A 15,452-nucleotide genomic window follows, 5' to 3' on the forward strand; every position below is an offset into this window, starting at 1 on the left:
ATCATACCATTGTGACAAACATCACACCATTACTGGAAATAATATGTGTGGACATACAGTGAAATTAAATATCATGTCTCACAGGACCACGGTGCTACATAAATAAACATAATCATAAATATGAACACAACACTGGATGTAGAGATATTTTGTACATTACTAGCCAGAATGGTAATTTAACTATATAGCTACACAAATAAATAGTTAAACACATAAGACAGACTACACAAGTATATTTACATAAGATAAAACAATATCGTTTAAGACATTGTGCAAAAGAGATATTTTAAGGTTGAAGAAAAAAAGTAGTGCACCATGATTTGTATATTCACAGGCAAACATTGTTTTCTTTATTGAATCCTTGTAAGATGGAGTTTAAATAAAGTCTCCAGTGCATACAGAGAGAGGAGCATTTAAAGGTTTTCTGTCAAGCCCACTCACCGGTGTGAAGAACACTTCACAAATGCTTCAGAAAAGTTTTGTAAAAAACTATACGATCAATTAGTCATGACAACATACATTTTTTAGTTCATTGTAACATATAAACTAAGTTAATCATGTTCTAACTGAATTTTATAAGCAAGCTGTTTAGGTTAACATAATATAAGTTCTAACGACTCATAAGGTTAATTTGATTAAGCCTAAAACATTTTAGGCAGGATTATTTTACAGTGTAGAGATTGTGGCAAACAAATCAACATTCAGGACACAGAACACAACAATGGTAGAACATTACTGACAGCAAAGTCAGCAAAATTGACAAATATAGTCATAAAACTGTTTAATTTGTTCACACTAAAAATCCATTTGGGAGTAAATATCTTACTGAATTGTAGAATCCCAAACTTCTGTTTATTTATTTAGTGAAACATGTAACTCTTCTAAACAGCTGTATTATTAAACATAGTCGTCAAATGATGTACAAAGCAGTAAGCTCAACAACTTTTATTAAAGCAATCAGTTTATAAGTCGGCTCATAATTATCTACAGTGTTGTAAATATAACAATGCTTACTAATGTATTTTATGAAGTCTGCTCACTTTATAATGCAATTTCCTTTAAATGCTTTAAAACACTGAATAAAACAAATTTTTCAACAATGGAAATTAGTTTCTTTTTAAAATAATTATGAAATAATCAAATTCTGTCATGATGTCTAAAATGTGTTTCTTTTCTTTTGTTTTAAAGGTTTGGGAATATAGTCAGACTGTGGCATTTTGAAATCATAAGTAAATAAGCAGAAATCTGCATGAGAATATTAAAATTTCTAAAGAGAGTTAATAAGAAAATATGAAATTAAATTTGTTCCCTGAAACAAAGTGCTGCAGAATAGATATCTTTTGTTCTGTATTTCATACATTAGACTCCATCCTGGCAAATAAAAGATTTCATTAGTTTCTCTGCAGAGGAAAAAGCATGAGGATAGCCTTAAAACATAACATCTTAATTGTTTTGATAAATCAAGTGAATTCTATTTACCCATCAAAATACAATTTTTGTATTCAGAGTTTATTTAGAACCAAAGAATGATTGTTTTGAGTTATCTTGACATGTTTCAATGAACCCCACACTGAATCTGAAATAATCTAAACGTGATTTTGACAGAGAACATGCAATCTGAGTATTATCAGTGTTAATCCTAAAAAAGCTATTATTATAAACCTAAAAGGCTATTATTTAAATTAAGGGTCACACTTTACAATACATGTATTTAGTAAATATAGTAAAAACTATAATTCAACATTTCCTAATGCATTGTTAAAATCCAAACTGTGTGTTAACAAAACATTTTAAAAGATGAATATAAAAGTACTGTTCACTGTTTGTTAGTAAATACATTAATAATAAATCATTATTGTAAAGTGTCACCAGAATAAGTTATTGGACGTGCATAAGCTCTCACTTTTATATAAAGACATTCTCAGTGTTTTTGTTTCTTAATATAATATATACTCTTTTACAATGGAAATAAATACTTTTTTTTATCAACAAAACTCAGTCCCAATTGTGTGTATGATATATCTGGAAATAAATATCATCTACAGACGTTTTTGACACTAACATAACTTCATATTCCAAGTATTTTTGAAACCTGTGCTGGACAAACATTTAAAAGTAATAAATTACAATCTTAAGTCAATCTTTATCTTACAAACAAAAACAAAAAACGCATAATAACACCCACTTTCAAATTTTACTCATGCCTTATAACTATTGTTTAATGTAATGCAAGATTGTAATGTTACTTTAAAAAGTAACTTTACACAATAGTTACCCAGGAAGACAAGCCATTAAAAAGTTTATGGTTTATATATCTCATATCTTATATAAGTTTAAATATCTTTAAAATAATAGTGGAAAAAATATGTAAAGAGGGAAAAGTTGTGAGGGTCTATTGTTTTTGCTATCTTACCCAGGTCAAAACTTAACAATTGCAGCTTACCATTTTTTTTTACAGTGATGCATACTGTGTCTTACCCTTTCATATTTAGCCTACGGTATCTATCCTCAAACTGCAGAACAATCTTTTCTAAGTTACGTGGTTTAAAAGATACCGTATAACCCAGAAATGAACTGAGTAATTAATATTGTGTGCGCACAAACAGACAGATGAAATGGCAGTGATTCGCCAGAGGGTGACTGACAGCCCGGTTCCCGCAGCTGATCTCGCGGCGCGGAGCTGCTTGGAAACAAACTGCGGCGTCTCGAGTTTCCGCGCGCGCGATCGATGGCTGATGAGCCGCTGAGAGAAGCCCGAGCGCCGGCCGACAGTATCGCGTTGCTCGCGCGGTGGGGGGAGACTGGGTATCGACGCGTGACCGATCGCTATCATAATCACACTTCCCCTCTTATCGCCTCAACTTGCTGAATAAAACATACCGCTTTCCTGCCAAGAGCAGTCACCCCGAGCAAACTTATTCAAGTTCATTTCACACTCCGAGGAAAGAGAGAAAAAGAGAAATATGAGATTGAATAAATGCGATTGCGATTCGATATGAACGACTTTATCATTTATTTGAACTTGTTTATGCTTTTGTTGTTAATTTTAATAATTGTTTCTATTAAATGAAGTTATCAGATGCAGGTCTCTCATGACACGAAACTCACTAAAGATGACTAAAATGTTTGGATAGTTTCCATGAAGTTCAAAAACGATTTTTATTCGACTTAAATAGCCTTGTTCTTTGTGCTGTTGTTTTCCCAATATCATGTCATTTGGATGGAAAGTCAAAGAACTGCCTTTTGTTATTAAAATATTTTACAGAAAGGAAATGAAGACATGAAGTATTGGAAAATTTCAAAAATATTTACCTGTTAGTCACGTGAGCTTTTCTTTTTTTTTCAGTAAAACTACAGAAAAGAAATATGAAAATATTGTTAAAATATATGATAAGTTTGCATGTTCTCCCCGCGTGGGTTTCCTCCGGGTGCTCCGGTTTCCCCCACAGTCCAAAGACGTGTAACAGATGAATTTGGTAGGCTAAATAGTCCGTAGTGAATGAGTGTGCACGGATGTTTCCCCAGATTAATAAAGGAACTAAGCAGAAAAGAAAACTATGAATGAATAAATGAAAGAATCCTCGCACTTATGAAGAAGCTTTAACATTATTCAAATAGGTAATATTATACCAATTTGACTTCTAGTAATATCTTATTTGAAACTATATAAAACATTTACGCATGGAAAAAAATCTACATATGAAAAATTTGGGCACCCCTGGTCTAAATCAATGTGTTTTCTACTTTTGCACTATGTGTCCTAAAATCACTGTCCATTGAGACTATATCCCTTTTACTTTTCTTCAATGTGTTTAAAATAATGAACACATTCTCTCATTGAGTTTTTAAAGTTTTTAAAACACAGGATTTATTTATGATCCGAGGTCTGTGTTTTACCTCAGAAGTTCCCTGTACATATAAAGATGCATTTTCATATTTAAAAAATGTATTTTTTATAGTAGCTACTTTGAAGTCTTCATTTTAGATTTAGGGAATATTATACCATTCTGACTTCTAGTAATGTCTTATTTTAAACTATATAAAACATTTACTCATGGGAAAAAATCTAGAGGTAGTATTTAATAAAACTGAAACTTTGGCCTAAAGACACAGCCATGAAATAAATAAATAAACAAATAAGCAAATAAGGAAACAAATCAATCAATCAATCAATCAATCTGGCGTTAAACTCAGTTAAATTAAATTGACTTTTTTCTCCTATTAATTTGATATTTCTTTTACTCTAAAAAGTGCTGGGTAGTTGTAACTCAAAAACTGGGTCAAAAAATTGACAACTGTGGTATTAAAAAGTGTTATGTCATGTTCAAGAAACCAGTCTGAGGCCCCGTTTACACTAATGCGTTTTAGTTTGAAAACGCATAAGTTTTGCTACGGTTACGCCATCCGTCCACACTACGCCGGAGTTCTCGAGCGCCGAAAACGGAGCGTTTCGAAAACGCTGGAGAGGCCGTTTTCATTCTAAAACGCTGCAGCTCCGTCTCAGTGTGGATGGGGAAAGACGGAGATATCTGAAAACGGAGGCGGGGCTGCAGACATTCGCCTCTCTGATTGGGGCTTTTCCTCAATATTAAGTAGCCTAACACACAGTTCAGTCCTGAATCTTCTCCGTTTAAGTTCAGACTTCGCAAGTTTGATCAAGGCTGCATCTCTTCTTCTCAGTTTGATATGGAAAACATACCGAGGACCAGCGTCAATCTTCACAGGGAACAGTGTACTTTATAACTTCATTCACATCACCTTGGCTACGTTGTTTCACTTTCTCAACAATAAAATGTAAACTTGATATAAGGAACTGCCTATTTTTATTTTAATATTAACAACTAAACAGACAGCAGAAATGTTGAGGCGCCGTGCTGCATGAGCGTCATCTTCACTGTGTGCATATTTATAACAAAACGGAGCCGATAACAGCCTCCTTTCAATTTCAGTGAAAATACGAAACACACCCTCTCTTTTGCTGAATATCAGTTTTAATAATCGATAATGGCCATTATAAAAGTATAACATACAATAAGTTTATACATTATAGGAAATAAAGGCAAGCGATCAGTCAATATACAGAATGTAGGCTACGTGGTTTCATTAATCATTAACTTATCTTTGCGCTCAGCCAAAACACGTTACCTGAGAACAAGTAATAGATTCCAGTGACCAAAGTCAGGGAATATGTCGTTAGATAAAGACAACAAGATGAATGAAATATCACGTTTTATAAATATAGTGAGATTAGATCCAGCGGGAGATGCTTGATGAGAAGTCCGACTAGCAGAGCTCTCATCTGGGTAGATGGGCTCCAGCGATTGCCAAAGTGTGTGTGTGTGGTCACGTGATGTGCGTTTTCAGCGTTTTGGTGTGGACGGAGAGCAGTTCAGAAACGCTGGGTAAAACGCGAGTGTGGACGCGGATCGTTTTCATTCTAAAACGCCGTTTTAAAACTAATACGCACTAGTGTAAACGGGGCCTGAGATGATTCACGCTTTATGACATGGCGCGTTATCCTGCTGAAAGTAGCCATCCAAAGATGAGTACTGTGGTCATAAAGAGATGGACATGGTCAGCAACAATGGTCAGGTAAGATGTGGCATTGACACAAAGCTCAATTGGTACTAATGGACCCAAAGTGCCAAGAAAATATCCCCACACCATTACACCACCACCAGTGTGAACCAAGGCAGGATGGATCCGTGCTTTCATGTTGCTGTTTCATGTTGTTGTTTAATGTCGCAGCAGAAATCGAGGATCATCAGAGCAGACAATGTTTTTCCAGTCTTCTATTGTCCAATTTTGGTGAGCATGTGCGAATTTTAGCCTCAGTTTCCTGTTCTTAGCTGACAGGATTGGCACCTGGTGTGATCTTCTGCTGCTGTAACCCACCTGCCTTAAGGTTTGATGTGTTGTGCGGTTAGAGATGCTCTTCTGCATTCCTCGGTTGTAGCGAGTGATTATTTGAGTTCCTGTCACCTTTCTATCAGCTTCAACCAGCCTGGTCATTCTCCTCTGACCTCTGGCATTAAGGCATTTGCGCCAACAGAACTGCCACTCAATGGATATTTTCTCTTTTTCATTCTCTGTAAACCCTAGATATAGTTGTACGTGAAAATCCCAGTAGATCAGCAGATTCTGAAATACTGGTGCCAACAACCATGCCACATTCAAAGTCACTTAAATCACCTTTCTTCCACATTCTGATGCTCGGTTTGAACTGCAGCAGATCGTCTTGACCATGTCTTCATGAATAAATGCTTTGAGTTGCTGCCATGTGATTGGCTCATTAGAAAATTGCGTTAAGAAGCAGTTATACAGGTGTACCTAATAAAGTGGCCGGTAAGTGTATATATACCTCTTTCCGCAACTAGAGAAACAAATATTGTTTCACTTGCTTGTCAAAAATATATATGAATTCTGATTATATCTTTGTTCCTTTTAGGAAACCTGAAGGACAAATAAAATACCAGTTTTTATTAAAAGTCAGTGCAATAATCGCTAAACATTTTTTTTCTTCAGGAATTTAGGCAATTCAACCTAATGCAAATTAATCTGGTGTTAATTTGACATGTTTCATATAAAACCGTGTATTCTGTCAAATAAGTGAAAAGAGCTTTGTCTGGAAATAACTATTTTGAGGCTATGCTACATTTTTTGTAAAGGACAACTTAATTATGTCATGTTTAATGTAAAGCTTTTGCATAGAACAAGGTAAAAGGCATTTAGATATTTACATATATATTTGTAAAGCAGTAGTTTTAACTGGACTATGGATTAACTGACTTTGTGCAAAAGGAAATCATATCAATCAATAAAGTTTCCCAATAAAGTTGAATGTTTAGATGGCCTGGTAAGCATATTACATTATTATAGTTTTATGGGATTATCTCTGCATACATTAACCGTCAAGCACGTGGAGATAATATTATTACTAACAACACACGTGAGTACACTCTAAAACATTTTGTTCTTTTTCCGTCATGTATGGATTAGGCATGCACAGGTGATTGAAGAGTCTTAAAGAGATAGCTCAACCAAACATGAACATCATCATTTAATCACTATTTTCTCACTATCAAGTGTTTGCAAACCTTTATGAGTTTCTTTCTTCTGTTGAACACAAAAGACGATATTCTGAGGAAAACTGAAAGCCGGTAACCCTTGACTCTCATGGTAGGACAAACAAATATTATGGAAGTCAATGGTTACAGGTTTTCCACATTCTTCAAAATATCTTTTTTTGGTATTTAACATAAGAAACACACTCATAAAGCTTTGGAACCATGTGAGGCTGAATAAATAGTGAGTAAATTTACATTTTTGGGTGTTCTATCTCTTTAAATACACCGCAAAATCTGAGTAAAATGTACTCAGTTTAGTTAGTATTTGCTTCCTCTCTAAATTGAGTTGATGTTACTCAAGTTAATAAGGCATTGAAAGGATTAATTGGGTGATGATTGATTACTGATGATGAACACCTGCTGTTAAAATGCAGAAACACAAAACTAAAATTGACTTTAGTCACAGATTTATAATGAAATATAAATACATTGACTTTCTCAAAATCTCAGCAGAGGATCATTAAGCAACTCCACAAACAACAGCTTTACTTTTACCAACCTGCTTGCCCTTATTTAAAGAGGCACCCAATATTCTCTGAACTGAGTAGATTTTGCTGTGTATTAGTCTTAAATGGCACATTGTCGAAACAACCATGGCCCAAAACACATTTGCCTACAATATGACTTAAACCTGACCAAAACATTGCAGGCCTAAGCCTCTAAATCACACTGATGACAGCATCAGTGATAAGATCTCAGGCTGAAGCGTCACCTGTAAGTCATGACTCCAGTATTCAGAGCTTCAGGCAAACCCACACGCAGGATCCAGGTGCAGCAGCCCAGGGGAACACCATGCACAGCAGGAGGGGGCTTTTCTCTGAGGGACAGGAGGAACTGGAGAAGCACCTCGAGGTGCAGAACACCCCAGGCTTGAACTCACATCTGGGGCCTGGGAAAATGTCATCAACTACACTCTGAAAAGATCCAAAAGAAAGTATTAAGATGAATAAAAACCATTTATTCATTTATTTTCTTGTCGGCTTAGTCCCTTTATTAATCCGGGGTCGCCACAAGATTTTAAAAGAGAAGTGTGTGTGTGTGTGTGTGTGCGTTTGTGTGTGTGAGCGTGCTTGTGCGTGTGTGTGTGTGTGCGTGTGTGTGTGCGTGCGTGCGTGTGTGTGTGTAAATAGTATATAATCCAAACAACATTTACAGAAACCTCTGAGGATTGATTCCATGGATGCAATAAGTTCTGGAAACCATGTGTGCCAGTTAAAGGGATAGTTCACCCAAAAATGAAAATGTACTCACTGTTTGTTTACTTTCCTCAAGTGGTTCCAAATTTTATCAGTTTCTTTCTTCTGCTAAACACAAAGGAAGATATTTTGAAGAAATTTGAAAACCAGTCACTATTGACTTCCATAGTAAGAAAAAAAGTTGTATGGATGGTTACAGGTTTCCAGCTTATAAGTTCAGCTTCAACAACAGCATGAAAGCATGGATCTATCCTGCCTTATATTAATGGTTTAGGCCGCTGCTGGTGGTGTAATGGTGTGGGGGATCATTTCTTGGCACACTTTGGGTGTCACACCCTCGGCCAGGGCTGGACTGATGCAAAAAATCGGCCCTGGCATTTTGGGCCAGAGCGGCCCACTAAATTCAATCAAAATGCCATCTATCTATGCACGTTCAATATTTTTATGAACTCAAATTCTATAAAACACAAAAGCCATATATATGAAATAAATAAATAAATACAAACTTTAATCTCTATTTAATTTCTGTATACTGTCCATAAAGATATTTGTTGAGTTCTAAAAAATACACTATTCATTCATTTATTTTTCTTCGCATAAGTCCATTATTTATCAAGGGTTGCTGCAGTGGAATGAACTGCCAACTATTCCAGCAAGTTTTATGCAGCAGATGCCTTTCCAGCCACAACCCAATATTGGAAATCACCCATACACACTCATTCACACACACACTCATACACTACAGCCAATTTAGCTTATTCAAAACACTATTCACTCAGCCTATATTCAATAATAAACATAACAAAAACTGCCTGCTAATGCATGGCTAAATCTTCAAAGGGAACCTCTTTCACCTCACCCTGCTTGCTGTTTCACTATCTAAACAATGAAAACATAATATAAGTCAAATTTGTTTCATTTTGATATTATGATTAACAGACACCAAACAGCCTCGTGTAGCTGCATATTTATATGAGCATCCTCTTCACTCTGCATATTTATAACAAAACAGGGCTTAAATATAACTGTCTCCTTTCATTTCCATTGAAAAGAACAAACTTTACCCCGTCTCTTTTGCAGAATATCAGTAATAATAATCAATAATGGCCATTATAACAGTATAACGTACATTAAATTTAAACGATAAAGGTAAGCAATCAGTTAATGTGCAGAATCAGTGTATGTGGTTACATAAATTAATATATTAGCTTATCTTTGCACTCAGCCAAAACAGTTAACTGAGAACAAGTGATTCAAAAGATTCAAAAGAGTTGTTAGATAGACAACAAGATGAATATCACGTTTAACAACTATAGTGAGATCAGATCCAGCAGATGAACTGTCTGACATGCACTATACTCTCACCTGGGGTTTATTATGCTCACCCGCTGAATTACTGGCTGAAGCTCTTGGCAGAGAGTGTGTGGTCACGTGATTTGCGCTTTTAGCCGTGTACTAGAAAGAACAGAGAACTTTTCAGAATCGCTAAATGAAACGCCGGTGTATTTCCCGCGATTTCTCTGCGCCTCCCTTGCGTTTCTTCTCTCTGACTCTCGACTATTTTGACAAATACACACAGACGATGCACGCTCACACGGAGTCCAAAATAGGAGTTTGTGATTGGGCCAGCCAAATGTCAGTAAAGAAAAGAACCAATGGGCTGCAGAGTGTCACATGGGCCGGCCCGGTGTGTCTGTCCGGGAAAAAAAGCATCTACTTTCAGATAGTCACAGATCACAGAAGCGTCAATTAATAAGGCCGAAAAAAACGATAGGCTGCTAAGCCTTTTATGGGCCGATCAGATCATAAGACAATGATCAGCCCGGCCCAAAAAGTACGTCGGCCCACCGGGAAAGTGCCCGGTTTGCCAGATGGCCAGTCCGCCCCTGCCCTCGGCTCGTTCCTGCAGCTCCAATCACCGCTCTCCCTCATCAACCACCTTTCACCAATCCTGCAAACAATCATCTGCACCCATAATCACCGGACACTATAAACCCACCTCATTCTCTCACTCATGAGCCAGTATCGCAGTCGGGTGGTTCACTTCACAGTCTCTCCTCCATCAACTCTTTTTCCATGGATGTCTCCATTTGACCTTCGTATGCATAGACAACTGAATAAGGGAAGTGACTAAGCTATTCGAGCGTTAAGCCTGATTTATACTTCTGCGTCAAGTGACCGGCGTAACCCACGGCGCAGGCAACGCGCGTGGCTGTGCATTTATACTTCTGCGCGCTGTCTCTGCCGGTCTGCATTAACACTTCCGAAACGCTAGTTGGCAGTGAGGTGTAAATGTTCCTCTGTGTCAAGTTTCTTCGCTACTTTTTTGCATTTCCTGAACACTTCCGGGATGTACAAGTGGCTCAAACTCGCTCATTTTGAGGCAGGAACCGGCGGACGTGCAACAACTTTAACTATGAGGTAAACACAAAACAAAACTTTCCATCTGGAGCTCCTTCACGGGACTCCACACTTGTAAACAATCGCTCGCGCGGCGTCGCGCCATTCGCGCGCCTCTCGGTCCCGCCCAGACTCGTCAGCGCTACCAAGCCGACCAATCACAGAGCTTATGCTACGCGTCGTTGCGACGTGTAGTTACATTTTTTGAGAGGTGCACGTCAGTGACGGCGATGGCCACGGCGAAGGGCTATGCGTCAGCGCCGTAGCATACGCCGGTGTTTGACGCAGAAGTATAAATCAGGCTTTAGCCTGAAGATCTGATGTTAACCTGATGAACTGTGTGTGAGATCACTCACCTTCTGATGTTCCCCGAAACAAACTACGTGTGGGATCACTCATCCTCAGATGTTTACCTTGTGAACTGTTGAGGAGATCACTAACATCTACAACACACTCTCCTGCTTCATTACTCTGATACAGTAAAGTTGTGTTGAATAAAACCCATAAAAGATAACCTTCCTTGTGTGTAACCGTGACACTGGGCCCATTAGTACTAGTTAAGCACCGTGTCAAGTACTAATTGAGTATTGTTGTGACCATGTCCATCCTTTATGATCACTGTGCATCCATCTTCTGATGGCTACCTTCAGCAGGATAATGCGCCATGTCTTAAAGCGCAAATTATATCAGACTGGTTTCTTGAACATGACAATGAGTTCACTGTACTCAAATGGCCTCCACAGTAACCAGACCTCAATCCTATTGAGCACTTTTCGGATGTTGGTGCTGCGTGTGATGTGAAAAACAGATCTATTAAAAATTAACAATGACTGGCTGATGGCAGAGCAGCATAATGACATCATCTGATTAATATTCAATTATTCATTTGTCAAAACTACATAAAGTTCATAGTAAACAATTTGTTAAATTTGATGTGCAATAACTTTCCACATTTGTTGTGGGCTGCAGGCTTAACACTTTCATGTGTCAAGAGTATTTAGCAATTTATTTAGTTTTACATTTATTTTAAAAGAAGCATTTTGATATTGATAAAGAAGTCTGCAACTTTTGTGAAGCTTCAAATCACCGTCACATTAGCTGTCAAAACACGTGAACGACTGCATAATTATTATTCAGTAAAAAAAGCTGTCGAATTTTGTGCATGCCTATCATCATACATAAAATGTACTAAAGCTGGTATACCTTAAAATAGTGTTCGTTTGAATCTAAATAGTCCATTTGGACTTGGGGAGAAGCACCCCGTGACAGTACATTATAAATAAACAAACAATATAAGACTACATTACAAAAAAAAAAATGAAATCTGAGACTGATTGGGATCAATGCCTTTTATATGTTTATTCATGTTCCATACATTCCAGACACCATCTTATTCAGTACAAAGGATTACACAAACTTTTCATTCATTTTCTTGTCGGCTTAGTCCCTTTATTAATCCGGGGTTGCCACAGTGCAATGAACCGCCAACTTATCCAGCAAGTTTTTACGCATTGGATGCCCTTCCAGCTGCAACCCATCTCTGGGAAAATTACACAGACTTCACTATTCTAAAACAAAGCTTAATAAATTCTATCCCTCGGTTTCCCCCACATGTAACAAGTGTAAAGCAGCTGAGGGCACCTTAGCACATCTTTTTTTTGGTCTTGTGTTCAAATTCAGAATTTTTGGTTAGAAATATTTCAGTTCTTTGCTAAGGTTTATGATTGCGTTTTACTCCCTGACCCAATGATACCAATTTTTGGCTGGTCTCTCAACCGAAATGTACAGTTACCTGTTCAGTATGGCATGATCATAGCTACAAAAAAAAGTTATCCGTTGTTTTTGGAAAAAAAAAATGTTAGGCCTTTTTTTCTGATTAGCTTCTCGGACTCACCTCCACTTTACATTTGGAAAGAATAAGATATACCACCTCTGGGAACTTTGATAAAATGTGGGTTCCAGTCTTTCTCTTTCTACAACACCATAAAGACTAAGGGTGTCATTTAATTTCTAAAGATTTGTAAGTTTTTTTTTTTCTCCACATCTATTGCTGTGTCTTTTTATAGGTCATATATGTTTTGTATGTTGCCATTTTCTCTTGTTTCTTGCTTTATTTTACATTTTGCACAGATTATTGTCTCATGATGGGTTTGTCTGTCTGTTCTTTGTTTTTCTGTCTGAAAAAAAATTAATAAAAAAAATATTCAAAAAAAGAATTTTTTTTTTTTTTCCAGTATGGGATTAATCTTGTCAAATAAAGCTAGTACATTACTACTATAATAATATATATATTTTTATACGCTTAACACTTGCATGTCAAATCAAAAATATGTCAGTATGTTTATATTTGTTTAATAGGATTTAAAATAAGTGAACAAACAAACTGAATAAATATGACACCGGTGGATCACAATAACCCAAACTGATACATCGTGCTGGATTTTCACCGTTCCACTGAATATTTAAGTGACCTGACTGAGTCATTTTCTGAGGCTGTCCTCTCAGGTCAGGTCCTGAGATAACCCTCCTGGACATACATATATGTATACTTTTAAAACAAACAAACATCTTTTTACCATGGTAAACCCTTTTCATAAATCTTACTCTAATGGTTTCAACTTAATTGTCATTTTATAAATAAGATATAAATGTGTTTACTCAAATATGAACCGTTTAACTCTCTTTTGGTACAAGGGGTCAGCGGAGCCCACGGTGGAGGGCAGGGGTGTGAAGTGACAGTCAGCACATCTGCTCACATTAATAATGCAGAGAGCTTTAAACGGCAGTTTGTCACTTATTGAGTGCTGCCAGCTGTAATCTACACTGACATCCAAGCTGCTGCCAGGGGACTCGACCAGAAGAATCGGATGAAGAGAGCGAGAGAGAGAAAGGATGAGAGGCCACCAGACAGAGAGGACAAACAGCAACATGAAACTTCTGTCTGAGCAACACTTTCACTCCAAATATTTCATTTCTTAAAGAACTGGATGAACGTTATTATCAGAAAACAAAATCAATCAGCCAATAATTGGTTGAAAGACCTCCTGTGATTTCTTTTGCAAATGATGTTTAACAGAGCAAGGAATTTTTCCACAGTATTTTCTATAATATCTTTTTCTTCTGGAGAAAGCCTTATTTGTTTTATTTTGGCTAGAAGAAAGTAGTTTTACATTTTTTAAATCCCTTTTAGGTCAATATTTTTAGCCGCCTTAAGCTTTTTTTTTGTTCAACTGTCAACAGAACAAACTATTACTATACAATTGCCTAATTACCCCAGGGTTTCTACAGGTTTCACCAAGTTAAATTTAAGACTTAAAACATTTTTCAGACCATGAATGAAATTTTAGACTCATCAAGGGGTAAACGCTAAGGAATTTCCCAAATGGCCCAGACCGAAAAGATTTTAATTTGCCCTTTCCGCTTGTTAAGTGGTGACGTGTTGGTGACGTATGAAATACTGTTTCCGGGTCCAAGCCGCCACTCATTTAAGTTGAGAAATCATTTGTTTATGATCACTTTTTATTCATATCACACATTAAAGTTAATTTTTATATAAAGTCATAGTGTACACAAAAATCTCTGGGCTTGCTGCATCACAAATACCAAAATTTTTACTATAAAAAAAAAAATGAATCACTTTCTGGCCATTGGATATTAGGCAAGGACAGATATATTGTGGGGGCAAAGCAGTGGCGCAGTAGGTAGTGCTGTCGCCTCACAGCAAGAAAGTCGCTGGTTCGAGCCTTGTCTCAGTTGGCGTTTCTGTGTGGAGTTTGCATGTTCTCCCTGCCTTCGCGTGGGTTTCCTCCGGGTGCTCCAGTTTCCCCCACAGCCCAAAGACATGCGGTACAGATGAATTGTGTAGGCTAAATTGTCCATAGTGTATGAGTGTGTGTGTTTCCCAGAGATGGGTTGCGGCTGGAAGGGCATCCGCTGCGTAAAAACTTGCTGGATAAGTCGGCGGTTAATTCCGCTGTGGCAACCCCAGATTAATAAAGGGACTAAGCCGACAAGAAAAGGAATGAATATATATTGCAATCATGATTTTCAAAAGTATTAAATTGCTTTGTAAACGCTTATTATTACCATTTTATGAGTCTCCCCATTCAGTTGAACAGAGCGCTTGGACCCGGAGACGCTTTGCTTCACACTTAACAAGCGGATAGTATATTTTTTATAATTTAATACATCAAGATTTCAGATGCAAAAACCTCTATGCATTTTTCTCAGGTGATTGTGTAGGTTCAGTAATTTCAAATTTTTTCAAACACAGAAGGCTAAGGAAAAATGCACATTTAAGAGGAAAATTTCTGATGGTGCTTAAAGGTTTCTGCATCTCAACACATTTAATAATACAATAATAATTTTATAATAACATTTTATTTTTAAATATTTTAGACATTTCTTGGCAAAATATTTTAAACATTGTATAAAAACAAGCAAGCAAAATACACTCTCTTTAAACAACTGATCAAATGTTAATAAACTAAATCTATACACAATCTGTCCAAGTTGGTGTCAGCAGTAAATATATGGAGCACTTTTAAACAAATGTTTTTGTAAGGAAAATAATTAAATCATTATGATAAAACAGAGTTAAAAATGACCCTTTTAAATAAAAAGGTTAAAGTTTGGTATTGAGATTAGGATTGTTGCTGTTGCTGATGTGCAATAATGGCCAGATTGGGAAGCACAACATCAGGGTTTCTGCAGGTTTCTTCAAATCAAG

General features: G+C 36.8%; 1 long non-coding RNA gene across 2 annotated transcripts; it reads right to left on the bottom strand.

Moving 5' to 3' along the window:
* Positions 1-4,978: 4,978 nt before the first annotated feature.
* Positions 4,979-10,858, bottom strand: LOC147839809 (uncharacterized). Of its 2 annotated transcripts, none has more exons than XR_015515247.1 (3): positions 10,323-10,858; positions 8,379-8,431; positions 4,979-8,041 (listed from the first exon to the last, which is right to left on the bottom strand). It is a non-coding gene; the product is annotated as an uncharacterized LOC147839809 (long non-coding RNA). The 2 variants fall into 2 exon arrangements; XR_015515248.1 differs by having other exon boundaries at positions 6,084-8,041; positions 8,379-8,428; positions 10,323-10,582.
* Between the last annotated feature and the right edge of the window lie 4,594 nt (positions 10,859-15,452).

The sequence above is a fragment of the Danio rerio genome, chromosome 18 (genome assembly GCF_052040795.2).
Source record: "Danio rerio strain M-AB ecotype USA chromosome 18, GRCz13ab, whole genome shotgun sequence".
In the NCBI taxonomy this organism is placed as follows: domain Eukaryota; kingdom Metazoa; phylum Chordata; class Actinopteri; order Cypriniformes; family Danionidae; genus Danio; species Danio rerio.